Genomic DNA, 27,495 nt, shown 5'->3' on the forward strand with positions numbered 1-27,495 from the left:
CTCCAACTTTTTATCTGCTTTTGAATGTAAGAGCAATTCTACTGGGTCACCCCAGCCTTGTATCCTGCCTTTGACAGCAGCTGATAATTGATGCACAGAAGAGAATATGCTTTTGTTAGAGCAAATCATGCAGAGCAAGCTGTTTTTTTGCTTCCTTTTTCTTGTGAAGGAAATAATCATCAACGTGTTTTAGGAGTCTCCTGGATCTGTTTGTTTCAGCTGTGTGATTTTTCCCTGTGTTTCCCTTCTGAGGAGCCTGTAAATGTCCATCACAACACACCAGTCACAGGCCTCTTCCCACCAGGTTTCGCTTATGCCAATGGTGTCGTAGTTCTGGGGCTGGGCCACCATAGCATAAAGGTTTCTTGCTGTTGTTAGTACTGTTTGTGAATTACCTGCCATTTGCAGTTGTGTGCACCTTTATTAATATTTGGATTTGAATATGTTATTACTTTGCTCTTTTCCCGATTTGCCAAATTGCCATTCATGTCTTCATCAGCAGGCTTGATGATCCTACATCTGCTAATGGAGCTAGGCTATTGCTTCTTACGTGACAGACTATGTAACAGGATTTTCTAGGGACAGTGGCTAATTACTGACAGCTTGCAGTTTTTCAGTAAGGCCAATTTAGCTGGATAGCATTTATGGTTTTGGGTTCTTGAATAAATGAAAATGATGCAGGGAATAATCAAAATGCTTATTGGGAAAATGTTCTTAGATATGATCATATTCTTCTGTGGGAGTGTGGCCATGGGGGTCGACAAGGCTGGTGATAACATCGGACTCTTAAGGATGAGGCCCTGAGGAATGTAAAGAGTTTAGAAGGAACAAAGAAGGGTGATTCAGGAGACGCCTTGCTGTCTGGGACTGCTTGTTCTCCAGCCGTTAAGACATGGAAGTTGCTGGGTATTTGCTGTTGCTGGGCAAAGTTGTTGACCAATTAATAGTTAGTGGAAAAGTACTGCTGTAGAGTGAATGGTATAAGAAGGGAACCTGTCCTCAATAGGGAGTGGAAGCTATGCCCTCAATAAAGAAGTAGAAGTTATGGATCCTTAAAGAACCCTGGCCTCCGTGTGGTCCTTACGCCACATTCTTCCCTTTCAGAAATGTTTTTCTAATATCAGTGATAATAGTATTAACTTGCTTGTCGGTTTGATAATATTCAAAGAAATGCAGGATCGGATGTTATTTTTTTTGAGTAGTTTTTGAAAGGAGGTTTCCCTGATACACAAAGCAAACGGTAGTTGCATGATGTGAAATTATCAACGTATATGATTTGTTTAAAGCAAGTAGAAATTGTGACTGGCCTGAACTTTCTGTTTAGAATTGTTGGCAAGAAAGAAGAAAATGAGTGGAAGGAATCAAAGATAGTTTTCTGATCTGTTACAGTAAACTTATCGCCCATTCAAATTTATATTTGGTGTTCTGGAAAGTACTAATTTGATTTCTGATTTGATACCTGTAACATAACCAACGTTACAGATCTGGGAAAGGCTTGTCCTCCAACTTTTTATCTACTTTTGAATGTAAGAGCAATTCTACTGGGTCACCCCAGCCTTGTATCCTGCCTTTGACAGCAGCTGATAATTGATGCACAGAAGAGAGTAGATCAACAGGATAAGCGTGTATCCCCAGCCTCCAGCAGTTTATGGCTCAGTTTGCATTTTTCCCTACATTTTATTTTTTTCTTAATATGTAAACTTATGTGTGTGTGTGTTAGAACAAGTTCTTCTATTGACTTGCAGAAAACGGACTCCACAATCAGTAAGATTGTAAAGTAGGTATGTTTATTCAGCGCTGGGCAGCGTGGGGGGTAGTCCCACCGAAGTCGTGTGCACCTGACGCGGCAACTTGCCATGGTTATATGCAGCAAAGAGTTACATATGCATGAAGTTTCCCAATATGCCTATACATATTCATAACCTGTCCCTGCTTCATATTAAAATTAATTCCAATGAGTCATTTCCATAAACTCCTCCCATCTGTGCTTGCGCAGTGTCTCCTGGTGGTGGTTGTCAGGGGTCGTGGGGATGAAGGCTGATGACTCTTCCTCGTCACCACCAGTTGACCTCTTGTCTTTGTGCAGAGTCAGTTGCCCCTTGGCTCTTGTTCATTTGCGGGACCAGTTTCTACCAGTTTCTTAAGATAGGCTCACACTCTTATTAGGAGACTGACCTTGGTAAGGGGCCCAAGACTTCTTGCTTTAGTTAAGTTGCACAATGCACCATAGTTAGCAAAGACACTAAGTATCATCCTAGTTTAATGCCATCAGCGCTCTATCTCTACTTGAGATGATTCTCCTAACTACCTCTCTCACTATGGTTTAAATGTGTAGTAAAACATGTGTAGTAAAACAATACTTTATTCTACAATAAAGTGGTAATGACAGGAATTTTATCAGGAGAGTGTAATTTCAGCTTGGTTTTAATCGTTAAAGTGTGCAGTAGTTAATGTTCTATCTAGTACTTTTCCCCCATGAAAAATACATAATTCCATCTTTCTACAATAAATATGTAAGGCCGTATATACCAACAATGATTGCTAAGGTTCTTGTTATTAATATTGTGTCTTCCTGATACTTGAGGACTAAAGCAAATGTTCACAGAATCACAGAATTGTCTAGGTTGGAAGAGACCTCAAGATCATCGAGTCCAACCTCTGACCTAACACTAACAAGTCCTCCACTAAACCATATCACTAAGCTCTACATCTAAACGTCTTTTAAAGACCTCCAGGGATGGTGACTCCACCACTTCCCTGGGAAGCCCATTCCAATGCCTCACAATTGTCTCAGTAAAGAAGTTCTTCCTAATATCCAACCTAAAACACCCCTGGCGCAACGTTAGCCCCTTCCCCCTCGTCCTGTCACCAGGCACGTGGGAAAATAGACCAACCCCCACCTCGCTACAGCCTCCTTTAAGGTACCTGTAGAGAGCGATAAGGTCGCCCGTGAGCCTCCTTTTCTCCAGGCTGAACAAACCCAGCTCCCTCAGCTGCTCCTCATAAGACTTGTTCTCTGGACTCGCTTGAGCACCTCCATGTCCTTCTTGTAGTGAGGGGCCCAAAACTGAACACAGTACTCGAGGTGCGGCCTCACCAGAGCCGAGTACAGGGGGACGATCACCTCCCTAGCCCTGCTGGCCATGCTGCTTCTTATACAAGTCAGGATGCTGTTGGCCTTCTTGGCCACCTGAGCACACTGCTGGCTCATATTCAGCCGACTATCCACCAATACTCCCAGGTCCTTCTCTGCATGGCAGCTTTCCAACCACTCATCTCCCAGCCTGTAGCTCTACTTGGGGTTATTGCACCCCAGGTGCAGGACCCGGCACTTGGCCTTGTTGAACTTCATGCAGTTGACCTCAGCCCATCGGTCCAGCCTACCCAGATCCTCCTGCAGAGCCTTCCTACTCTCAAGCAGATCGACACACACACACCTAACTTGGTGTCATCTGCAAACTTACTGAGGGTGCACTCGATCCCCTCATCCAGATCATCGATAAAGATATTAAAGAGGACTGGCCCCAGTACCGAGCCCTGGGGGACTCCACTAGTGACCGGCCTCCAACTGGATTTGACTCCATTCACCACAACTCTTTGGGCCTGGCTATCCAGCCAGTTTTTAACCCAACGAAACGTACGCCAGTCCAAGCCATGAGCAGCCAGTTTCTTGAGGAGAATGCTGTGGGAAACAGTGTTAAAAGCCTTGCTGAAGTCAAGGTAGACCACATCCACAGCCTCTCTCTCATCCACTATGTGCGCCACTTTGTCATAGAAGGAGATCAGGTTCGTCAAGCAGGACCTGCCTTTCATAAACCCATGCTGACTGGGCCTGATCGCCTGCTTGCCCTGTAAGTGCTGCATGATGAGACTCAAGACAATCTGGTCCATGTGCTTCCCTGGCACTGAGTTCAAACTGACGGGCCTATAGTTCCCCGGGTCTACCCTCTAACCCTTCTTGTAGATGGGCGTCACGTTTGCTAGCCGCCAGTCAACTGGGACCTCCCCCGATAGCCAGGACTGTTGATAAATGATGGTAAGCAGCTTGGCCAGCTCCTCCGCCAGTTCTCTCAGCATTCTCAGGTGGATCCCATCTGGCCCCATCGACTTGCATACATCCAAGTGCCATAGCTTGTCGCCAACCATTTCCTCATGGATAGTAAGGGCCACATTCTGCTCCCCATCCCCTTCCACCAGTTCAGGGTACTGGGTATCCAGAGAACAACTGGTTTTGCCGCTAAAGACCGAGGCAAAGAAGGCATTAAGCACCTCTGCCTTTTCCTCATCTCTTGTAACTAAGTTTCCCCCCGCATCCAGTAAAGGATGGAGATTTTCCTTAGTCCTCCGTTATGTGTTGCTGTATTTGTAAAAACGTTTTTTGTCGTCTTTGACGGCAGTAGCCAGTTTGAGCTCCAGATGAGCTTTGGCCTTTCTAATTTTGTCCCTGCACAGCCTCGCAACATCCTTATAGCTTTCCTGAGTGGCCCGCTCTCTTTTCCAAAGATTATAAACCCTCTTTATTCTCCTAAGCTCAAGTCACAATTCTCTGTTCAGCCAGGCCGGTCTTCTTCCATGCCGGCTCGTCTTTGGGCACGTGGGGACAGACTGTTCCTGCGCCATTAAGATTTCCCTCTTGAAGAGCGCCCAGCCTTCCTGGACTCCTGCCCTTCAGAACCGCCTCCCAAGGGACTCTGACAACCACTGTACTGAACAGCTCAAAGTCGGCCCACCGGAAGTCCAATACGTGCTTGCCTTGTTGGCCTTCTGGCCGATCCTAACCCATAGGGACTCGACCTTGTCATTCCCAGCCTTGAGTTCCACAACATCAAAACACTCTCTAATATAGAGAGCCACACCACCAACCCTTCCGTGCTGCCTGTCCCTTCTGAAGAGCTTATAGCCAAGCATTGCAGCACTCCAGTCATGAGAGTGGTCCCACCACGTTTCCGTGATGTCAACCAAGTCATAGCCTGCCTGCTGCACGATGGCTTCCAGCTCCTCCTGTTTGTTACCCATGCTGCGTGCATTGGTGTAGATGCACTTCAGTTGGGCCATTGCCTTCTCCCCCGGCCTTGCCATTGTTCCCCCTGGCACAGCTCCAACAAGCCTTGTTTCAGCCCCATCCCCCTTCTTACCTAGTTTAAAGCCCTCTCAATGAGCCCTGCCAGCTCCTGGGCTAGGATCTGTTTTCCCCTTAGAGATAGGGACCCGTCTGCGGCCATCAGGCCGGGTGCCGAGTAAAGTGCCCCACTGTCAAAAAAAAACACCACAAAATGTCTGTGTTGGCACCAGCCTCTGAGCCACGTGTTTATCAGGTGGGCTTTCCGTGTCCTCTCTGTACCCCTCCCTGCCACCGTAGGGATAGACAGAAACACCACCTGTACTCCCGCTCCATCCACTAACCGTGCCAGTCCCCTAAAGTCCCATTTAATAGCCTTCAGGCTTCTCTCTTCAGTGTCATCACTGCCAGCCTGGACTATCAAAAGAGGATAATAGTCAGAGGGGCGAACCAGGTTGGGAAGCTTTCTGGCAATGTCCCTGACCCTGGCCCCAGGGAGGCAGCAGACTTCCCTACGGGTAGGGTCAGGCCGACAAATAGGGCCCTCTGTTCCCCTGAGAAGGGATTCGCCTACAACAATCACCCTCCTTTCTTTCTTGGTGGAGGCAGTCCTAAGGCATGGAGTTGACTTCCTCGCCCTAGGCATCCTCCTGGGTACACTTTCTACCTCATACTCACCTACCGGTCTCAAGCTCCAGGGCCTCAAATCTGTTGTGTAAGGGCACCTGGGAAGGTGGGGTCGATAGGGGGGGCATCGCCTGCGATGTCAAGCAGAGACCTGTCTCCATTCCTCCTCAGCTCCTAGGTCCCCTCCCTCTGCCCGACAGCGACAGGAGAGGGGGTCCACCCCCATTTGGGGTGTCTCACCCCCATAGCTCTCCTTCAGGCCCTGCAGGGAGTAGCTCCACCAGTCTATCTCCCGCTCACACTCCCTGATAGCCCTCAACCTCTCCACCTCCTCCTTGAGTTCTGCCACCAGGCGGACCAGGTCATCCACCTGCTTGCACCTCACACACACAGTCTCTCTGCCTCCCACAGATGGCAGCAAAAGGCTCAGACACTCCCTGCATCCAGAGACCTGAACTGCTGCATTTTTGAGCGGACAGTCGGTCTGGGTGTGTACAGACTTTCTAGAGAGAGCACTGTGCCTGGTGGAGACCATTGCAGCCTAGCTAGCGGTAGACCGCCCTTAGAGGAGTTGTTCGTATGGGCAGGGGGGAACGCTCTGCCCTCCCTGCTCGCCCTGCCTGTGCGAACTGCCGCGCCACTCCCTTCTGATGCCGCATGCCCTGTTTGCCCACCCTGTTCACCGCGCTCCTGGTCGCTTGCGCTCCCTAGAGGCAGCTTTTGAACGGCCAGGGAGGGGGCGCAGCTGGCTCCGCCTACGCCTCGCCAGCCTCCCTCGCAAGGACTGCCGTGTCCTGGCGGCTCCCTCAAGTGGGCTCGATGCCGGAAAAAAAAGCCCTGCCTGTCCCGATCCCCCGCTCCGCTGCAGAACGGGTCTGCCCCGGGGCCGATCGCCTCGGCAAGGTTCATTCTGACAACAGACAAGATACTTAATTTTTTCTTTAAACCTTGAAATCTTGGTAACTTATGTAGTCCTAACTTGAAAATTATTTTCAGGATTGGTATTTGAGGAAACTTATGCAGGGTGGTACCTTGTATGCTACTATAATGTTGTGGTTTAACCTGGCCAGCAGGTAAGCACCACACAGCCGTTCGCTCCCCCTCCCTCTCTGGGATGGGGAAGAGAATCAGGAAAATGAAGCCTGTGGGTAGAGATATAGACAGTTTATTAGGGTAGGAAAGAAAGGAAAATAATAATGATAATACTACTACTAATAATGATGTGTACGAAACAAGTGATGCACAGTGCAATTGCTCACCACCCGCTGACTGATGCCCAGCCTATCCTCGAGCAGCCGGTCCCCCCACCCCGGCCAGCCCCCCCATATTAATTGTTCAGCATGACGTCAGATGGTATGGAATACCCCTTTGGCCAGTTTGGGTCAGCTGTCCTGGGTCTGTCCCCTCCCAGCTCCTGCTGCACCCCCAGCCTGCCCGCTGGCAGGGCAGGGCGAGAAGCTGAAAAGTCCTTGTCTTAGTGTAAGCACTGCTCTGCAACAATTAAAATATCAGCATGGTATCAACACTCTTCTCATCCTAAATCCCAAACACAGCACCCTACCATCTACTAGGAGGAAAATTAACACTATCCTAGCTGAAACCATGACAAGCATCTAAAGCATCCCCTTTCAGAAGGGATAGGCTAGGAAGGAGAGGCAGTGGGGTAGCCCTGTATGTTAGTATTTTGATTGTCTCGACCTTAATAATGGTGACAACAAGGTTGAGTGATTATGGATAAGAATCAGGGGGAAGGCCAGTGAGGCAAATGTCCTGGTCGGCGTCTGTTATAGACCACCCAACCAGGATGAAGAGGCAGATGAAACGTTCTATAAGCAGCTGGAAGAAGTCTCACAACCGCTAGCCTTTGTTCTCGTGGGGGACTTCACCTTACCAGATGTCTGCTGGAAATACAATGCAGGAGAGAAGAAGCAGTCTAGGAGGCTTCTGGGGTGTGTGGAATATATCATCCTGACACAGCTGGTGAGTGAGCCAACTAGGGAAGGTGCCCTGCTGGACCTTTTGCTTGTGAACAGAGAAGGACTTGTGGACAATGTGAAGGTTAGAGGTCATCTTGGGCATATTCTGAATTAATAGAGTTTTCGATTCTTGGAAAAGTGTGTGTGTGGGGGGGTAGTAGAACTGCTACCCTGGACTTCTGGAGGACAGTCTTTAGTCTGTTAAAGGAGACTGGTTGCCAGAGTCCCTTGGGGGGCAGTCCTGAAGGGCAAAGGAGTCCTTCCAAGAAGGAAATCCTAAAGGCACAGGAGCAGGCAGTCTCCATGTGCCAAAAGATGAGCTGGCAGGGAAGAAGACCAGCCTGGCTGAACAGGGAGCTTTGGTTAGAGCTCAGGAAGGAAAAGTTTATGAACTTTGGAAGAAGGGGCTGGCCACTCGGGAGGACTACAAAGGTGTTGTGAGGCTGTGCAGGGAGAAAATTAGAAGGGCCAAAGCCCAACTGGAGCTCAACCTGGCTACTGCTGTTAAAGACAATAAAAAATGTTTTTATAAATACATGAAGAACAAAAGGAGGACTAAAGAGAATCTCCATCCTGTGCTGGATGTGGGGAGGAAACAGTGACAAGAGATGAGGAAAAGGCTGAGGTACTTAATGCCTTCTTTGCCTCAGTCTTGAGTAGTTGGATCAGTTGTTCTTCATATACCCAGCCCCCTGAGCTGGTAGATAGGGACGGGGAGCAGAATGAAGCCCTTGTAATCCAGAAGGAAACAATTGGTGACCTGCTGCACTACTTAGACGTATGCAGATCTATGGGGCCAGATGGGATCCACCCGAGGGTACTGAGGGAGTTGGCGGAAGCGCTCACCAAGTCAATTTCCATTATTTATCAGCAATCCTGGCTTTCGGGGGAGGTCCCAGTTGACTGGTGGCTAGCAAATATGACGCCCATGTACAAGAAAGGCCGGAAGGAGGACCCAGGGAGCTACAGGCCTGTCGGTCTGACTTCGGTGCTGGGGAAGCTCATGGAGCAGATCATCCTGAGTGCCATCACGCGGCACTTAGAGGACAACCAGGCGATCAGGCCCAGTCAGCATGGGTTTATGAAAAGCAGGTCCTGCTTGACGAACCTGATCTCCTTCTGCGACAAGGTGACGGGTTCAGTGGATGAGGGAGAGGTTGTGGATGTGGTCTACCTAGACTTCGGTAAGGCTTTTGACACTGTTTCCCAGAGCACTCTCCTGGAGAAGCTGGCTGCTCAAGGCTTGTGTGGGTGTACGCTTTGCTGGGTTAAAAACTGTATGCGTGGCTGGGCCCAAAGAGTCATGGTGGAGTTAAATCCAGTTGGAGGCCGGTCACTAGTGGTGTCCCCTAGGGCTCAGTATTGGGGCCAGTTCTCTTCAATATCTATCAGCAGTCTGGATGAGGGGCTTGAGTGTACCCTCAGATCAGGAGATCATCTGGTCCAACCCCCCTACCAAGCAGGGTCACCTAGCGAAGGTCGCACAGGATTGCATCTGGGTGGGTTTTGAATATCTCCAAAGATGGGGACTCCACAACCTCTCTGGGTAACCTGTTCCAGTGCTCTATGTGGTGGTTTTACCTTGCTAGGCAGCTGAACTCCACCATAACCGCTCTCTCGCTCCCCCTCCTCTTCTGAGGAGGGGAAGAAGAAAAGGAAAGAAGCTACTCACAGGTTGGGATAAAGATAATTAATCAAAGGAAAAAATAATTATTAAGGGAAAATTATTATTAATTAAATAATTTAGCTAAAAGGAAAAGGGGAAAAGGGAAAACAAATAAACAAAACAAATCAAAACAAAAAACCAAAACAAAACAAAAAAAAAGGCAAAAGCCGTGTGGAAATTGTGAGAAAAATCTCAATTTTCTTCAGACAGGATCTTCTGTGAAGCTATTTTATTTGTGATTGCAGTGGTGGGCGTCCTGCAAGCAGGAGTGCACAGAAAAAGTTTATCATAACCCTATATTCCCTATTACCTGACACCTGATTTCTCCCCTGTTTCCTCATTGGCTGAGTACTACAGGTTCACACACTTCTATATCATATATGTCCAATTTTATTTGATGAAGCGTTAATTTCTTCTTTTCCTTTTTTTCCTTCTTCTCTCGTGACTAGAGGGCCTGTGATTTTTGATTTTACTGATTTTGTACTGCTCATCCTGTTTTTCTTAGCTATCCTCCTTATTTCGGGACAGTGGGACCTTCCCCTTATCTGCTTAACATACTCCCCACTGCTGTGCTGCACAATCACTTTTGAATATGCAAGGTTAGTGGAATTTTTCACTGCAAAAACACCTTCTATTGCAAAAACACAACTTTGTTTCTGACAAAGTGCAGAGGAAAGAAATTACTCTCTACTTCCCACCCACGAGCGATGCTTGACCATGTCCTTGAAGCAGGGCCTCAACGCACGTAGCCATTGTTTGGGAGGACAGACGTTTCCACAACGAGAGTCCACCCCTCCCCTCTCCTTCCTTTTTCCACCTTTTATTGCTGAGTGTGACACCATATGGCATGGAATATCCCTTTGATTGGTTTAGGTCAGCTGCCCTGGTGATGTTCCTTCCTCACCTCTTGCCCACCCCCAGCCTTCTGGTTCTGGGGGGAGGGGTTAGAGGGAGTCCTGATGCTGTGCTAGTGTTGCTCAGCAGTAGACACCACACTGTTGTGAAACCAGTGCTGTTCTAGCTACGAGTGCAGAGCACAGCGCTGTATGGGCTGCTGCAGGGAAAGTTAACTCCATCCCAGCCAGACCCAGTGCAACATCCACGCCTTATTCCATGACATTTGTGTCACACTCAGGTCCCACATACTTTAGCATGTAAGTATTTTCATCGCCATTGTCCCTTGTCCTTTAACAGATTGATAGGTAGGTACTTCTTTTCATTCTATAGGCCTTTCTCAAAAAACGTTCATAAGAAGTGGTGATAATTTAGTCTTCATCTGCCAAAGTGGTCACTCAGGGCAGGCAGAGATGGATGTCTGGACGCCAGCACCAGCTTAGCTCGAGTCGTTGCTGCACTTGCCCGTTTCCTTGCAAAGTTGACTTGTCGTTGGTTCTGCAGTGTCTTCCTACAACACACAGTTTAGATTAAAGATTATTTTTCTCCCAAGGTTAAATGTCCTTGAGGCATGCACCCGATATCCCCATTCTTTTGCATGACCCACCAGGTATACTCCGGTCCTTGGGCGAAGACAATCCCACGAGTGGGTTTGTCTTTTCCCAAGGCAGGAGCAACCCAAACCGCCTTCCCCATCCACTTCCCTACGTGCATGTCGCGTTAAAGGGGTGTAGCTGATTAACCGTTACGGGCCCGGTTGGATTCAGAGAACTGAACCAGTCGGACATTCACCAAAACTGGGGGTCCGTTCGGACATTCACCAAAAACGTAATAACCGCCTGGGGGTCCGCTCAGACATTCACCAAAAACGTATTAACCACCTGGGGGTCCGTTCAGACATTCACCAACAATGCATTAACCGTCTGGGGGTCTGGTTAGATTCAGAACACTGAACTATCACGGATAACCACCCTCACCCTAGTTGCATTAATGAGAGCTATCACAATGCAATCAAGTATGGTTTATTACAGCAACAGATAATCAGGTTCTTTTGGATTGCCGGTGATAGTGACTATCTGCAAAAGCAAGCTAGTATGCATGAAATACACAGGTGTTATAGGTGTTACAGATGTTATACAGGTGTTGTAGGTGTTACAGATGTTACAGATGTTACAGGTGTTATAGGTGTTATAAGTGTTACAGATGTTATAGGTGTTACAGGTGTTACAGGTGTTACAGGTGTTACAGGTGTTACAGGTGCGCAGCCTAGAAATAAACGCGTTAAAAGGATCAAAGACTCTATAGAGATTTATAAGCAAATATTCAGATCTCACCCAAAGGCGTCCCAATGGGGGGGGAAGAGAGGCTCAGCCCGTCGACTGATCCCAGGAGTCAGGAGGTCCTAAGGATGTTGTATGTCCTCGGGATGGTATCTCCCCTGACGATGGTATCTCCCCTGACATCCCCTCTCTCTTGGGCCAATTTATATTATTTTCTATCTTTTAGGTGGAGCTTGAGTGGCTCTAGTCAAGCATATCTTAGTTATGATTGGTGTAAAGTTTTCCCGTCTCCGTTTAAAGTAATAGGCTCCGAGAAATTCAGAGCGCATGCTCAGTGAGGGGTGGTCGCACCTTGGAGGCGGGTAGCTTTTGGGATGGAGGTGTGTTTTGGTATTATAACGATATTATAATGAGCAAAAAGTACACTAGGGTACAGCATTTGTCAAAACATGACAGGTCTTTGGCTTAGGGTGGCAAAAAGTGCAGCTTTGTGCACAAGAACAGTCGAGGCCCCACCTGATTACAGAGCCTAGCCGTGGTGTCTCCACTCCACTCTACGCTCCGTGGTGTTCCTTAGAGCTAGCACACCAAGTTTCCCCAGCGCGATAGCATCTAAGGTTGGGAGCCTAGGGAATGCTCAGATAATGCAGTTATGCCCTACCCTGAAAGCCTCTTCAATGCTGTACCTTTTCCTTAAAAGTGTGAATGTTAGTTTTATTTTCCTAGTTACTTCAGGCATTTACACCACAGTGCACTACGGGGACTTTAGCTCCTCCCACCGTGTGTAGGGGTTTTGTTTCAGCAGGACCAGGATGGTTGTCGGACCCCCTGTTGTTAACTAGCCAAGTGGCCTCTGGTAGATTTATGTCCCATTGTTTCCACGTCCCAGCACCCAATGCTCGCAGCACAGTCTTTAACAGTCCATTGTACCTCTCAACCTTCCCAGAGGCTTGTGGGTGATAGGGGATGTGATACACCCCACAAAATGCCATGCCTCTTGGCCCAGGAGATGACAAGATTGTTTTGGAAAATGACTCCCATTGTCGGACTCAATTCTCTCTGGTGTGCCACAGCACTCGTCTTTCCAGGCCCAAGATAGTGTTTCGGGCAGTGGCCTGGTTTACGGGGTATGTTTCCAGCCACCAAGTAGTTGCTTCTACCATGGTGAGTATGTACTGTTTGCCTTGGCGGGTTTGTGGGAGTGGTCCGATATAGTCAATTTGCCAGGCCTCACCATATCGAAACCCTAGCCACCTCCCCCTGTTCCCGGGAGATTTTACCCTTATGGCTTTCTTGATTGTAGTACAGGTCTCACACACATGGGTAACCTGTGTGATGGCCTCAATGGTCCGGTCTACCCCTCGATCACGAGCCCTCGATTCACGAGTATGTGGCATCCCTCCCCAAATGTCCTGATGTTTCATGGGCCCATCGAGCTACAAACAGCTCACCCTTATGTCCCCAGTCTAGGTCCACCTGAGCCACTTCAATTTTCGAAGCTCGATCCACTTCTTCGTTGTCCCGATGTTCTTTCGTAGCGCAACTCTTGGGCATGTGGGCATCTACATGATGTACTTTTACATCCAGGTTTTCTACCTGGGCAGCAATACAATATCTTGCCACAGGGTAGCAGCCCAGATAGGTTTACTTCTGCGCTGCCAGTTGTTCTGTTTCCTTTGCTGTAACCACCCCCACAGGGCATTTGCCACCATCCATGAATCAGTGTAGAGACACAGTACTGGCCATTTTATTCATTCAGAAATCTCTAGGGCTAGTTGTATGGCTTTTACTTCTACGTACTGACTCAACTCGCCTTCCCCTTCCATGGCCTCCACAACTCGTCGTGTGGGACTCCACAGAGCAGCTTTCCATTTCCGATGGCTCCCTACCACACAGCAGAATCCGTCAGTGAACAACACATACTGCTTTCTGTCTTCTGGCACTTCATTATCCTTCCGGCCAGTCCAGGATTCCAGGTTTTCCCATTCGAGCCCGCTGTGTAATTAACGCTACCCACTTTCTCCACGTAGTGTCAGTCGCATGGTGTGTAGTGGGAATTTTCCCTTTGAACATCCAATGTAACACAGGTAGCTGTGGGGCCAAGAGAGCTGTGCTTCTGTACCAACAACTTCTGAAGGGCTCAAACCCCCTCATATGCTGTTAGTATCTCCTTTTCAGTCGGGGTGTAATTAGCTTCTGATCCTCGATAGCCCTGGCTCCAGAACCCCAGAGGTCGACCTCAAGTTTCTCCTGGGGTTTTCTGCCACACCCTCCAGGTGAATCCATGCTCCCCAGCTGCAGTGTGAAGCATGTTTTGCGCAGCTGGTCCTGTCGGACAGGCCCAAGGGCTACTGCACGAGCTATTTCTTGTTTGATTTGTTCAAAGACCCTTTTGCTGCTCAGGGCCCTACTCGAAATAGTTCCTCTTTCGAGTCACTCGATATAGAGGAGTCACAAGCTGACTCTAGCCTGGAACATGCATTCTTCAGAATCCCGCAAGGCCTAGGAAAGCTTGCGTTTCTTTTTTGGTAGTTGGCGGAGACCTTGCTGTTATTTTGTTGATCACATCCATCAAAATGTGGAGACATCCATCCTGCCATTTTACCCCCAAGAACTGGATTTCCTGTGCGGGTCCCTTGACCTTACTCTGTTTAATGGCAAAACCAGCTTTGTTGAGAATTTGGATTATTTTCTTCCCTTTCTCAAAAACATCTGCTGTGTTGCCCCACACAAGGATGCCATCCATGTACTGCAGGTGTTCAGGAACTTCCTCCCCCCCCAGTTCCAGTGTGTCCCGATCAGTCTATGGAAAATGGTAGGGCTGTGTTTCCACCCCTGCTGGGGCAGTCGATTCCAAGTGTAAGTCTCCACGCTCCATTAGACCTTTGCACTGGCCATATGGGACTATTAAAGGGTGAGTGAGTCTTGCTGATCACTCCTTGGTGCTCCAGTTGATGAATTAGCTTATGGATGGGAATCGGGGAGTGTCGGTTGGTGCGATGTTGCTGCCAGTACACTGCTGTGGTAGCGATTGGCACCTGCTGTTCTTCGACCCTCAGCAATCCTACAAAAGAAGGCTTACAACAGCTGCTTAATCTTCTGTGTGCTCAAAGCAGCTATGCCAAAAGCCCACCGGTACCCTTTTGGATTCTTGAAGTACCCTCTCTTGAGGTAGTCTATTCCAAGGATGCATGGAGCCTCCGGGCCAGTCACGATGGGGTGCTTTTGCCACTCGTTCCCAGTTGGACTCACTTCAGCTTCCAATACAGTTAGCTTTTGGGATCCCCCTGTCACTCCAGAGATACAGATGAGTTCTGTCCCTTGGTAGCCTGATGGCATTAGGGTACACTGTGTGCCGGTGTCCACTAGAAATTGGGAGGGACAATTTCTCACAAGAAACTGGGAGGGACAGACCCAGGACAGCTGACCCAAACTGGCCAAAGGGGTATTCCATACCATCTGACGTCATGCTGAACAGTTAATATGGGGGGGCTGGCCGGGGTGGGGGGGCCGGCTGCTCGGGGATAGGCTGGGCATCGGTCAGCGGGTGGTAAGCAATTGCATTGTGCATCACTTGTTTGTACATATTATTATTATTATCCTTTCTTTCCTGTCCTAATAAACTGTCTTTATCTGAAACCACAGGCCTTCATTTCTTTCTAATTCTCTCCCCCCATCCCAGAGAGGGAGGGGAGAGGGTGAGCGAACAGCTGTGTGGTGCTGAGCTGCTGGCCGGGTTAAACCTTAACATCAGTATTAAAGTTTATTGGCTTTAATGCTGTCTTAGGAGGCTTTTCATTTCTGTAGTGACACTTAAAATTAGTATAGTGCTTAGTTTTTTTCTTGCACCGTCATAATGTCTTTTCAGCTTTTTGCCACAGATGCACATGGAGCGTGCAGAGAAAAATTTTCTTGATCCGATTTCATTTTCTTGATCCGATTGCTTCATTAGAATCCTGTAGTATGGCCTTATAACGGTTTTTGGCTTTATGTGCATTAAACCAAATTTAACAATCTTTAGTTTGGTTAGTTATGCATACAGATTATTTTTAAGTTCCCTTCAAGTTTCTAACCCATCCTATTTCATTAACATAAATAACATCTGTTGTACCCTCCCGGTTCTTTTTTTTTTTTTTTTTTTCAAATTATCAATTATATGTTGAATACTACGTACTGAAGGAGATTGTGAACCTGGTACTTAACTGGATAAAAATCAGGATACGTTTTTTTAAGGATAAAAGTCTTCCATTCATTCATCTCTACTCTTTGCATTTATCTTTTCAGATTTTGATTTGTGTAACTTGATTTGTATAACTGTTTTATATCTCTTGATACAATCTTTAGCAATACCTTATGTGAAAGTTTTGGTTTGCTAAGTTGGGAAAGTGTTGCTGGTTTTTTTATATACTATTCTAATAACTCCTTTCAAGTCTTGTAAAAGATTACCATAATACAGTTTGTGTAAACTATTTTGCTTGCTTTATGGGGTTAGCCAGTTTTATTTTAAATATATCTGATGAACAGTCATCTGGATGAGCTTTGGAATCCTTTTTGTGTAGACCTACCTGTTTATTAGCTTTTCTCCACTGTGGCCACTACTGTTTTATAACAGTGCTAGCAAACATATGTAGATCGTGTTAATGTTCTTTTTTCTTAGTTGTGAAGCTTGATGGGCCAGTGGTAATACTTACTAATGAATTTCCTCCAGTTCTTCCATCATTTTTACTTTTTTGTCTAACTAATGTTTAGTATAATTAAAATGACTTTAGGATGCGTTGTTCCTTCTCCCCTTCCTTTTTGGTTATTCAGTAGATCTGATTTATTTTTTCAAGTTTTCTGCTTGTGGTATGCCTGAGAAATCAGAGCACACAGAGCACGCGATCGGCTCTGGGGCAGATGCGTTCTGCAGCGGAGCAGGGGATCGAGGCAGGCGGGGCTTTTTTTCTGTCATGGAGGCCACTTGAGCCAGCGGAGAGAGCCGCCGGGACCGACAGCCTTCTCGAGGGAGGCTGACGAGGCGCGTGCGGATCTGGCAGCACCCCTTCCCCAGCCGTACAAAGGCAGCCCCTAGGGAGCGCAGTGACCAGGACGGGCAAACAGGGCATGGCGCGGCAGTCAGGTCGTGGCGGCAGTTTGCACGGCAGTTGTACTGGGTCTGGCTGGAATGTTAACTTTCCCGGCAGCAGCCCATACAGTGCCGTACTCTGTACTTGTAGCTGGAACAGCAGTGTTATCACACCAGGGTTGTGTCTACTGCTGAGCAGCACTGGCACAGCATCGGGCCTTTCTCTAACCCTCCTAGGGGGTGGGCAAAAAGCGAGGAGAGAAACATCACTAGGGCAGCTGACCTAAACCAATCAAAGGGATATTCCATACCTTGTGATGTCACACTCAGCAATAAAAGGTGGAAACAGGAAGAAGAGGGGAGGGGTGGGCTCTCGTTGAGAAAACGTCGGTCCTCCTCTTGAACACCGGCTGCGTGCATTGAGGCCTTGCTTCAAGGACGTGATCAATCATCGTTCATTTGTGGGAAGTAGAGAGTAATTTCTTTCCTCTGCACTTCCATATAGCCTTCATTTATTTTGTTTGTTTGTTTTCCTCCCTTCTTTTTATTTTTCCCTTTTTCCCTCCCTTTTCCCCTTTCCCTTTTTATTTCCCCTTAGTTAAATTGTTTAGTCCGTGGTAGTCTTTATTTAATTGTTATTATTATTTCCCTTTAATTAAATTATCCTTATCTCAACCCGTGAGTTATTCTTTGCTTTACTTCTCCCCCTCCTCATCTAAAGGAGGGGGAGTGAGAGAGCGGTTGTGGGGTTTAGCTGCCCAGCACGGTAAAACCACCACAGCAGTGCGCATGGGCAGGGCGAGCAGGGAGGGCACCCTCACTGCTCTTTTCCAACGGTCTTTTCCAATGGCAGTAGTAAACTGCTTGTGAAGAGCTCAGCCATGGTATCCACCAGGCAGAAAACCATGGCCTCTGCATCTCTTGCGGGCTGAGACCAAAACCCAGATGGAGGGGCCACAACCCCCCATGGCAGATGTCTACATGCAGATGGAGCCCCTGAGGACCAAAAGAGCTTCCCAGACCCCCAGTTGTGGGGAACTCCAGAATCCTGAAGTCCCCCTAGGGCCCAATGGCAGAATTGGGTGTCGTGGGTGCAAGTGTGCCCAGCTGGATGAGCTTTTTGAGCAAGTTGCTGTCTTGCGAGAGGAGCTCAACAGGCTGCAAAGCATCCGGGAATCAGAGCGAAAGATTGATATATGGTATCAAGCACTGGCACAGGCTGAGCAACAGCCCTGCCTCACAAGTCCTTACAAGGGACTGGTAAAGGAGCCTCCAACCCTGAATTAGCACAACTGATGGACTTGCAAGACAAGGGAAGCTGGATCCTCGTCTCTGCTCGGAGCAGAAGAAGGGATCTCCCCCTTGCCCCTGAAGTGCCCCTACGCAATAGATATGATGCTCTGGAGCTCAGAAAAGGAGAGGATAATAAAAACAACAATGGTAATGGTCAAGCCCCAGGAAAGGGCAACAGTATAAACGTGGACCAGCAAACCAAGTGTATAAGAACCGGTGCCACAAAAAAAGCACGAAGGGTGTTGGTAATCGGAGATTCCTCTCTGAGAGGCACTGAAGCGCCCATTTACTGCCCAGGCAATCTCTCTCGAGAGGTTTGCTGCCTGCCTGGGGCCTGCATCCGCGACATCACAAAGAGGCTACCAAGCTTGGTTAAGCCACATGACTATCACCCATTCCTACTCTTTCATGTAGGGACAAATGAGGTCGCAATAAGGAAACTACAAAACATCAAAAGGGACTTTATGTCCCTTGGAGAGATGTTGAAGGGCTCGGGAGTGCAAGTAGTGTTCTCAGTCCTCCCAGTTGTTGGCTGGGACCCAAGGAGGAGGCAACATGAATGATTGGCTATGTAGCTGGTGCCATGCTCAGGGTTTTGGGTTCTACGATCTCAGACATTTTTCTGAGAGACCAGGAATGCTGACACCAGATGGAGCATGCCTGACGAAGTGGGGCAAGAGCGTCCTGGGCAGCAAGCTGGCTAGACTCATTAGTAGGGCTTTAAACTAGACTTGGTTGGTGAAGGGGATGTACCTGTAAGAGACGCAAAAGAACCAGTGGATGCCAATACACTAGAAAACAACGGGGAGACACCTGTGAATCGTCCCATAGGAATTGGGAATGGCTCCTCTAAAAAGGTAATGCAGCCCATAGCCCGGCTGAAGTGCCTCTACACCAATGCACGCAGCATGGGGAATAAGCAGGAGGAGTTGGAAGCCATGGTGCAATTAGAAAACTGCTATCTAATTGCTATCACAGAAGCAATTTGGTGGGACAAATCACACAACTGGAACACTGGAATGGAGGGCTACAAGCTTTACAGGAGAGATAGGCAGGGAAGGAAGGGTGGGGGTGTTGCCCTCTATGTTAAGAAGTGGATAGATTGTGAAGAGTTGCCGCTAAGAAACAGCCATGAGCAGGTTGAGAGCCTGTGGGTAAAAATTAAGCATCAGACCAATAAAGGGCACCTTGTGGTTGGGGTCTGCTACAGGCCGCCCGATCAAGGGGAGCCTTTTGATGAAGCCTTCTTGCTCCAACTACAAGAAGCACCATGCTCACGGGCTCTCATCCTAATGGGGGATTTAAATCACCCAGATGTCTGCTGGGAAAGCTACACGGCAGGCAGTAAGCAATCCAGGAGACTCCTGGAGTGCGTTGAGGACAACTTCCTCGTCCAGGTGTTAGACAAACGAACCAGAAGAGAAGCATTTCTGGACCTGGTGCTCACCAGTGTGGATGACCTCATTAAAGAGGTTAAGATTGGAGGCAGTCTGGGTTGCAGTGACCACGGCCTGGTTGAGTTTGTGATCTCGAGGGATGTGGGCCTGGCTAAGAGCAAAGTAAGGACCCTCGACCTCAGAAGAGCAAACTTACAGTTACTCAAAGAATTAGTGGAAGAGATCCTGTGGGATACTGTCCTTAGGGAAAGAGGATCTGATCAGATCTGGCAACTCTTTAAGGATATTTTTCTTAGCGTGCAAGAGCTCTCCATCCCCGTGTGCAATAAATCAAGCAGGGAAGGCAGGAAACCAGTATGGCTGAGCAATGACCTTCTGGTCAAACTTAGGCAAAAGAAGGAACTGCACAGGCAGTGGAAACGGGGCCGTGTGCTCTGGGAAGAGTACAGAAACGCTGTCTGGATGTGCAGGGATGGGATCAGGAAAGCCAAGGCACTGACAGAGCTAAACTTGGCAAGGGATGCAAAAAATAACAAGAAGGGATTCTACAAGTACATTGGCCAGAAAAGAAAGACTAAGGAGAGCGTACCCCCTCTGAAAAATGTAGATGGAGGACTGGTAACAACAGACATGGAGAAGGCTGAAGTACGTAACAACTTCTTTGCCTCGGTCTTCACTGGCCATCAGGCTTCCCACATCTCTTGAGTCTCCGAACCTCTAGGCGGGGACTGGGGGAGCAGAGTCCCTCTCACTGTAAGCGAAGAGCGGGTTCGGGACCTCCTGATGCAACTCAACAGCTACAAGTCCATGGGGCCTGATGACATCCATCCCAGGGTTCTGAAGGAATTGGCTGATGTAGCTGCCAAGCCACTCTCCATCATATTTGAAAAGTCATGTCAGTCAGGTGAAGTCCTCCGTGACTGGAAAAAGGGAAACATCACTCCCATTTTTAAAAAGGGTAGAAAGGAAGACCCGGAGAACTACAGACCGGTGAGCCTCACCTCTGTGACTGGCAAGATCATGGAACAGATCCTCCTGGAAGCAACGTTAAGGCACATGCAAGACCAGGAGGTGATCCGAGACAGCCAGCACGGCTTCACCAAGGGCAAATCATGCCTGACCAATCTGGTGGCCTTCTATGATGGAGTGACAGCATCAGTTGGCAAAGGAAGACCGACATGTCATTTACTTGGCCTTCTGTAAGGCTTTTGACACGGTCCCACATGACATCCTGATTTCTAAATTGGAGAGAGATGGATTTGAAGGGTGGACCATTTGGTGGATAAGGAATTGGCTTGATGGCTGCACCCAGAGAGTAGTGGTCAATGGCTCTATGTCCAGGTAGAGGCCAGTGACAAGCGATGTCCCTCAGGGGTCTGTCTTGGGACTGATGCTTTTCAATATCTTCATCAATGACCTAGATGATGGGATTGAGTGCACCCTCAGCAAGTTTGCAGATGACACCAAGCTGAGTGGTGCAGTTGATACAACAGAAGGAAGAGATGCCATCCAAAGGGACCTGGATAAGCTTGAGAAGTGGGCCCACGTGAACCAAATGAGGTTCAACAAGTCCAAGTGCAGGGTGCTGCACCTGGGACGGGGCAATCCCAGGCATGAGTACAGACTGGGAGAAGAACCTATTGAGAGCAATCTTATGGAGAGGGATTTGGGGGTTCTGGTAGATGAGAAGCTCGACGTGAGCCAGCAGTGTGTGCTTGCAGCCCAGAAGGCCAAACGTATCCTGGGCTGCATCAAGAGAGGTGTGGCCAGCAGGTCAAGGGAGGTGATTGTCCCTATCTACTCTGCCCTCGTGAGGCCCCACCTGGAGTACTGCGTCCAGGTCTGGGGCCCCCAGTACAAGAAAGATGTGGACCTGTTAGAACGGGTCCAGAGGAGGGTCACAAAGATGATCAGAGGGCTGGAGCACCTCTCCTATGAAGAAAGACTGAGAGAGCTGGAGATGTTCAGCCTGGAGAAGAGAAGGCTCCAGGGAGACCTCGTTGCGGCCTTTCAATACTTAAAGGGTTCTTATAAAAAAGGATGGAGAGGGACTCTTTACTTGTGTAGATAATGATGGGACAAGGGGGAATGGTTTTAAACTGAAAGAGGGGAGATTTAGATTGGATGTTAGGAAGAAGTTCTTTACTCAGAGGGTGGTGAGACACTGGAACAGGTTGCCCAGAGAAGTTGTGGATGCCCCATCCCTGGAGGTGTTCAAGACCAGGCTGGATGGGGCCCTGGCAAACCTGATCTAGTGGTATAGTATTTTCTCTCAGATTTTTTATTTCAGTTGTTGATTGATTTTGTTTGTTTGTTTTGGTTTTGTTTTCAATTGGGAGGTGTTTTTTTTTTTCAGTCTTGTAGTTTTCTATGTCATTGCTTTCATTGGACCTTTATGGATTTTTATGGTCTTTACTTTAGAGGTATGTGTTTCTAGCTAGCAATATATTTTTATTACATTCTCATTGTTTAAAAACAGTGACACATCCCTGTTTGGTAGTTTGGGATATTGGTTCTCATGCTATTGTCCTTTTTAGTGGTTTCACAGTTGCCGATTTTTAAATTGACTTTGTTCTTCAAATTAAGAATATCCTTCTCTTGTGAGTTGCTGAACAAAGTTTCAGAGTATTATTGCTTTTGAGAAACTATTTGTCTTATGATTGTTTTATTCTGCAGTTCAATACATTTTTTTTCCTCTCAAATATAAAAGTAAAGATACTTCTCTTAATGGAGGGGAAAAAAAAATCCAAATTCAGTATTTGGCTGTCCTAATAAGAAATGCAATAGATAGCAACAGCATTGTTTTCATGAGAAATTAGTACTTTCTGTTTTAGAAGGAAACTCCTCTGAGGTATCTTAATCTGGAATATCCAAAACAAATAGAAAAATATCATGTAGAAGAAGTGAGTCTCATGTGCTCATTGCTCAGACTTCTTTCTCTACAAATCTGCAACACTAGAAACTAAGCATGATTCATGATGTAAAGAATACCTATTACCTGCTCAACACAGTTGATAGTTGCTTGTCTTTCCTTCTGTCTGCTCTTCTTGAATGACTTGGAAATAACTTCAGTTAACTTCTAGTTCAGCTTTTGTACAGAAAGAATTTATCTTAACCTCACAGTATGAAAAATCTGTTTCTTATTTTCTACTAGCTCAGCTTAAAGTCAATAAAGACTATTAGTGGCACTCATTTTTATTTGAATTATCATATTTGATATTACAGCAGTGGTGGTCTTTCAGAAGTAGAATCATAGAATCATTAAGGTTGGAAAAGACCTCTGAGATCATCTGGTCCAACCATCCCCCTACCACCAATATCACCCACTAAACCCTATCCCTAAGCACCACGTCCAACCTTTCCTTAAACACCCCCAGGGACGGTGACACCACCCCCACCCTGGGCAACCCATTCCAATGCCTGACTACCCTTTCTGAGAAGAAATTTCTCCTAATTTCCAAACTAAACCTCCCCTGACACAACTTGAGGCCATTCTCTCTAGTCCTATTGCCAGTTATCTGTGAGAAGAGGCCAACCCCCAGCTCCCCACAACTCCCTTTCAGGTAGTTGGTAGAGAGCAATAAGGTCTCCCCTGAGCCTTCGCTTCTCCAGATGAAACAATCCCAGGTCCCTCAGCCGCTCCTCATAGGACTTGTGTTCCAGACCCTTCACCAGCTTCGTAGCCCTTCTCTGGACGTGCTCCAGGACCTCAGTGTCCTTCTTGTATTGAGGGGCCCAAAACTGAACACAGTACTCGAGGTGCGGCCTCACCAGAGCTGAGTACAGGGGGACAATCACCTCCCTAGTCCTGCTGGCTACACTATCCTGATACAAGCCAGGATGTCATTGCCTTCTTGGCCACCTGGGCACGCTGCCAGCTCATGTTTACTCCCTGATCCTTTTCCTCAGCACAGCTTTTGAGCCACTCTGCTTCAACCCTGTAGCGTTGCGTGGGGTTTTTGTGGCCAAAGTGCAGGACCCAGCACTTAGCCGTATTGAACCTCATCCCATTGGCTTCTGCCCATCGATCCAACCTGTCTGGTTCTCTCTGAAAGGCCTTCCTACCTTCCAGCAGATTGACACTTCCCCCCAACTTACTGTCTTCTGTAAGCTTATTGGGGGTGCACAAATCAAAGATTGTATGGGTATAAGGGAACCCAGGGAATGTTTTGAGCTGAGTCCCTCCTTAGAAAAGAAGTCTTATGAGGAGATGTTGAGGGATGTTTGCGGTGGGTGTCATCTACCTTGACTTTAGCAAGGCTTTCAATACTGTCTCTCATGACATCCTGCTAGCAAAGCTGAGAAAGTGTGGGATAGATGAGTGGACGGCAAGGTGGGTTGAGGACTGGCTGACTGGCTGAGCTCAGAGGGTGGTGATCGGCGGAGCAGAGTCTGGCTGGAGGCCTGTGACTAGCAGTGTTCCCCAGGGGTCGGTGCTGGGTACGGTCTCGTTCAACATCTTCATCGATGACCTTGATGAGGGAATAGTGTCTGCCCTCAGCAAGTACGCCAATGACACAAAGCTGGGAGGAGTGGCTGACACGCCAGAAGGCTCTGCTGCCGTTCAGCGAGACCTGGACCAGCTGGAGAGATAGGCAGTAAGAAACCAAATGAGGTTTAACAAGAGCAAGTGTAGAGTCCTGCACCTGGGAAGGAACAACCCGAAGTATCAGTACAGGCTGGGGGACGACCTGCTGGAGAGGAGCTCTGAGGAGAAGGACCTGGGGGTCCTGGTGGACAACAGGTTGACCATGAGCCAGCACTGTGCCCTTGTGGCCAAGAGGGCTAATGAGATCCTGGCATGCATTAAAAGGAGTGTGGCCAGCAGGTCAAGGGAGGTGATCCTCCCCCTCTATTCTGCCCTGGGTAGGCCTCACCTGGGGTACTGTGTCCAGTTCTGGGCTCCCCGGTACAAGAAAGACAGGGATCTCCTGGAAAGAGTCCAGCGGAGGGCCACCAAGATGATACAGGGCCTGGAGCATCTTCCTTATGAAGAAAGGCTGAGAGACCTGGGTCTGTTCAGCCTGGAGAAGACTGAGAGGGGATCTCCTCAGTGTATATAAATATCTGAGGGGTGGGGGACAGAAGGATGTAGCCAACCTCTTCTCAGTGGTTTGTGGGGATAGGACAAGGGGCAATGGCTGCACAGGAAGGGGCAATGGAGCACAGGAAGTTCCGCTCTGACATGCGAAAGAACTTCTTCACGGTGAGGGTGACAGAGCATTGGAACAGGCTGCCTAGGGAGGTTGTGGAGTCTCCTTCTCTGGAGATATTCAAGGCCCATCTGGATGCCTACCTGGGCAGCCTGCTCTGAGGAACCTGCTTTGGCAGGGGGGTTGGACCCGATGATGTTTCGAGGTCTCTTCCAACCCCTACAGTTCTGTGATCCTGTGATTCTGTGATTCTGTGATTCTGTGATTCTGTGATTCTGTGATTCTGTGAACTGGGGTTGTTTAGCTTAGAGAAAAGGATGCTCAGGGGAGACCTTATTGCACTCTACAATTACCTTAAAGGAGGCTATTGTGTGATGGGGATTGGTCTCTTCTCTCAAGCAACAGGCAATAAGAGAAGAGGAAATGGCCTCAAGTTGCACAGGGGAGTTTTACGTTGGGTATTTGGAAAAAAATATTCACTGAAAGGGTTGTGAGGCATTGGAACAGGCTGCCTAGGGAAGTGGTTGAGTCACCATCCCTGGAGGTATTCAAAAGATGTGTAGATGTGGTGCTTAGTGGCATGGTGCAGTGGTAGACTTGGCAGTGCTTGGTTAATGGTTGGATTTGATGATCTTGGAGGTCTTTTCCAAACTGTGATTCTATGATATGTCTTCCCTCCCATTTGAGGGGGCAGAAGTGAGAGAGTGGTGTAGCCGTGTGATGGTGTTTAGCTTGCCATCACTGTGAAAACACCACACATGTAAGAAAAAAATAAATTAAATGAGTATTAACGCCATACTTTTATTTAATGTGACCTTTTTGTATTCTTAGAAGTATTTTATTTTTTTAAAATTGTTTTCAGTAGTTTTATACATCTGTAAAAGAGAAATTCTAATGATTGTATGATTCTAAGTTTATACAGTCACAATAGGTTTTTAAGCTTGCATGTTTACTTTACAGAAGGATGTATGTGCAAGTCTAGATATACAGAGTTAAATATGAAGATTCATAAATGTAATCCTAATATAATACTTCTTTCATTCTCTGAGATTCTAGGGATTCATGGATACTACCTTATATGTGCTGTCTAAATAAATAGCTTATTGTTATAAATGCCTTCCCCATCTACCTTCTTACATGCACTACGGGAACTTTAGCTCTTTTCACAGTGTGTAGGGGTTTTGTTTCAGCAGGACCAGCACGGCTGTCAGACCCCCTATTGTTAACTAGCCAAGTGGCTTCTGGTAGATTTATGTCGCATTGTTTCCATGTCCCAGCACCCAATGCTCACAACATAGTCTTTAACAGTCCATTGTACCTTTCAACCTTCTCAGGGGCTTGTGGGTGATAAGGGATGTGATACACCCACTAAATGCCATGCCTCTTGGCTCAGGAGATGACAAGATTGTTTCGGAAATGACTCCCATTGTCAGACCCAATTCTCTCTGGTTACCATGACGCCACAGCACTTGCCTTTCTAGGCCCAAGATAGTGTTTCGGGCAGTGGCCTGGTTTACGGGGTATGTTTCCAGCCACCCAGTAGTTGCTTCTACCATGGTGAGTATGTACTGTTTGCCTTGATGTCTTTGTGGGAGTGGTCCAATATAGTTGTTAGAAATGGCTCAGGATTCAAATTAGGATTAAATAAAAAATAGGATTTGTTAAAAGAATATAAAAGAATAGAGGTAAGCAAACAGCGCTGGGTGCACCGGGAGTCTCCGCTCCACCAGGACGCACACCAGCCACATCAAGTAGCTGATTTTTATGCTCCTAGACTAATACATATTCATTACTACTTCTAAAAAAAAACAGGTTATTATAATTAGCTTCCGGGGTCCAGTCCCTCCTACTGGAGCATGCGCATCAGTCTCCTCTGGGGGTCTCTAGGGGTCTTTCATGCTGAAGGCTCGTAGTCTTCCTCTCCCCTTTGTACTCACTCGGCACCATACCAAGTTTATAGAACATTTTCTGCAGGTCTTGTCTCCTAGCCGTCCTTCAGCTTCTTTTTCCTTCCTTTTAATCTCTTGGCCTCCTAGCCAGATACCAAAGATCCGCATAGTATCCCATAACAGTCACTAGTTGTTATCAGTTGTTCTGAAACCCCCAGACATCAAACACAAACAGCTTTCTTATTTGACGCTTCACGAGTAATTAAAACATTCTTCCCTAGCCATTCACAGACACATCTATAGCAGTGTTAAGTTAATCTCGAAGAAGACAGGAAAAATGGCTGTAACTGTTAGAAATAGAAGTCCGGAATAACAAAAGCAAACAGGTTCATAAATTTATGGAGTGTTTTCTGAAGACGTGATAAATTGACTAGAATGAGGGGGAGACTGGGACACACTGCATCTGTGGTTCAAGAATTAAATTGCCAGTGCAGGGCCCAGAGGCAGACAGGATTCAAACAGAATTGTTCTTTATGGACACGAATTGTTAAAGTATTCCTCACATTATGTTGCTTAATTTTTAAATTAATTTCAATTAATAAATGACTTGTATTGCTATAATAAAATAGCTTATATTGCTTTCTATCTAGTTAGACTTTATTGTAAATATGAAGCACAATTTCTGCCTGTTTGATGTGTAGGTTGAGGAACAGTTCTTACTTTCTTTGCTAACTACCGTGAAAGTAATGTGTGTTTTTCCTTTATTATTGATCCACTTTCATTTATTCATAGCTTTCTGAAGCAGCAAGATTGAAAATAGAGTTCTTTGTTTTTATTTTCTATTTTCATGAACATGGGTTACTGGATCTTCTCTGTTGTATTCACAGTACAGCGCTTCATGTGTTGTTCACCTGTGGAAGATATTGTAACCAACCTCAATAAATTTCTCCTTACGTTCTGCTGGAATCACTGTTTTTAGTCACCTGTACTTTTCAAGGGGATGTTCTCAAGTGTTAAACTTGAGATTTATAATACATTTGTATTTCTTTTTTTTTTTTTACCTAAAAACTGTGGTAGTAATTTGGCAAAACTTACACATCATCCTGTTGTGTTGGGTCTGTAGTAAAACCACCACGCCTATACTAATGCAAAGCATATTGCACCTTACCAATTCAAGTGTAACAGTAGTTTTAATC

General features: G+C 47.1%; 3 protein-coding genes across 5 annotated transcripts in view; 1 reads left to right on the forward strand and 2 right to left on the reverse strand.

Moving 5' to 3' along the window:
• Positions 1-27,495, reverse strand: part of DYM (dymeclin) — a 432,971-nt gene that overhangs the window by 61,094 nt on the left and 344,382 nt on the right. The window lies entirely within an intron of this gene.
• The window catches only part of LOC137846698 (rapamycin-insensitive companion of mTOR-like), a 223,762-nt gene that overhangs the window by 53,283 nt on the left and 142,984 nt on the right, over positions 1-27,495 (forward strand). The gene's annotated exons all lie outside the window — the stretch shown is intronic.
• The window catches only part of LOC137846721 (uncharacterized), a 50,396-nt gene continuing 25,850 nt past the window's right edge, over positions 2,950-27,495 (reverse strand). Inside the window, exon 2 of the mRNA XM_068664838.1 lies at positions 2,950-3,437. The gene's annotated coding sequence lies outside the window, so the exon portion shown is untranslated. The remainder of the gene's footprint in view (positions 3,438-27,495) is intronic.

This window comes from Anas acuta, chromosome W (assembly GCF_963932015.1).
Source record: "Anas acuta chromosome W, bAnaAcu1.1, whole genome shotgun sequence".
Lineage (NCBI taxonomy): Eukaryota > Metazoa > Chordata > Aves > Anseriformes > Anatidae > Anas > Anas acuta.